This window comes from Echinops telfairi, unplaced genomic scaffold, assembly GCF_000313985.2.
Source record: "Echinops telfairi isolate 266 unplaced genomic scaffold, ASM31398v2 ScPeMD7_7420;HRSCAF=8458, whole genome shotgun sequence".
Lineage (NCBI taxonomy): Eukaryota > Metazoa > Chordata > Mammalia > Afrosoricida > Tenrecidae > Echinops > Echinops telfairi.
Genome location: NW_022111320.1, coordinates 14,022,091 through 14,023,996, shown reverse-complemented (window position 1 = coordinate 14,023,996; position 1,906 = coordinate 14,022,091). Strand labels below are relative to the sequence as shown.

Here is a 1,906-nt window from a genome sequence, read left to right as displayed (position 1 = left end):
TTTCTCTAGAGAAGCAAAAATGGTGTGCCTGTGTATGTGCGCGTGTGTGTAGAAAGATACCAAGAAATGGCTTACACAGTTGAAGTAGGATAGTTCAGTCTGGTTCAAGTCTGTCAGATATGAGCAGGAAGGCTTCTCTGACTCTTGGCAGCAAAAGCTGAGATACAGGAAGCCAGATGAAGAAGCAGGAGGACCACAGATTGGTGGATGCAGAAGTAAATGAATCCAAGGTTGGCATTCAGCTGACAGCTCCTGATGGGGACCCAACATAGCAATGAACCAAGTGCATGACCTAGCTCCAGCAGAAGGCAAAGGAGCAAAATAAGGTTCTGCTTAGGATTTCTCTCTTATACAAAGGCCATACCCCTAAGAAGATATAATCAGGCTATGGCCTGATTGATAGGTCTCCAACCTTACCTTCATCCAGGAGTGTCTAGTTGACATAAACCCTAACCATCACAACATACATTATTTTATTTGATAATTTTCAGTCAAGACTGATTTTCACTTTGCTATTAGATTGATACCAATTTATGGTGACTAGGTGATAAGAGAGTACAGTTGTGCCTTGGTTTTCTTGGCAGTCATTTTATGGAAGCAGATCTCCAGACTCTTCATTCATGGTATTAGTAGTTAACTGTGAACCATTTGTGCCACCCAGGAACCTTTGGAGGAAAAATTGTTGTTTTCTAACTATCTGGTCTGTAGTGTTGAAATGTACCTTAATCAGTAATACCGAGAGCCCATTGGGCAGGTTAAAACCACCAGTCCCTCTACTGGAGAAAGATGAGGATTTGCACTCCCATGAAGAGTTACAGTCTCGGAAACCCACAGGGAGAACTCCTCTCTGCCCTGTGTGGTCGCTATGAGCCAGAACCGACTTGATGGCAGTGCATGAGAGCTAACTTTAAGATGAAGTGGAGCTGAAGCTGAGGTTGTATTTGACAAAATGTTAAGAAGTTAACACCCCTGTTGCATTTTCAGATTCATGTAAGGTTGCTACAGTAGCACCTACTTGACAATGTGTTAAACATGTTGGACCAGGGTTATAGGTTGTAATGATCTTTACGTTAGTCCAGATTGTGGCAATATTTTCCAAAAGATTTTTACTTATGCTGTGGTCTTTTACCCAGAAATAAAATGTACTTGGATGCCTTTATCTATATTAAAATTGGCGTTTTGGCAGGATTGTCAAAAATTGAGAGATTCCTGAGGTCTTGATAATTTTGGCGGACTTGCTTGAAGTTATGTACTTGCAAGAATGGTTACAAGAAAAATTTTGCGTAATATAAGCATAGACCGTTCTAAAACCCTCATTTCCTATCCTTCATATTTGAGGTCAATGGGAACTAAAGGTAAAGTTAAATGGTATTATCAAGCTAAGACCTTGTGACCTCATTAGTATCTAGGTGAGACAAATGAGGTGGGATAATAATTGTACAACATGAGTGCCATATGGTATTGTTTTGGTGGGAAGAAATTTCTTAAGGTGAAGAAAATACACATTGCATATTGTAGGGGATCAAAACCAAATAGGGGTCATTAGGTTTAAGTCATAGGTATCATAAAATAAGTGATGTAGAGCAAGTAGACAAGACTACTGTGGTACAGCCTCCTTACGTTGTACTTTCAAGTGTAGAGAACCTAGGCAAAATAGTCGGGCTAATGTTCAATAGAATGTCTAAGGGTTTTAAAAGAAAACGTTAGCATTATACTATAGAAATTGAAACAGGAAATTGGCAAATACTGATTAACAAAAGGAAATGAAAAAGACATGTACCTCACTAACCAACTCCTAAGGTAGTCATTATTTGATTTTTAAGCCTGGTTGTGAAATTTTTGGATAAACAATAATTTAGTCAAGGGGACTGATTTATTTCCTGTTTCTGGTGAATGTTTTTTTTTT

The 1,906-nt window shown here is 38.8% G+C and overlaps 1 protein-coding gene across 3 annotated transcripts in view; it reads left to right on the top strand.

Moving 5' to 3' along the window:
- PDCD10 (programmed cell death 10) overlaps positions 1 to 1,906 on the top strand; it is a 49,338-nt gene that overhangs the window by 5,395 nt on the left and 42,037 nt on the right. The gene's annotated exons all lie outside the window — the stretch shown is intronic.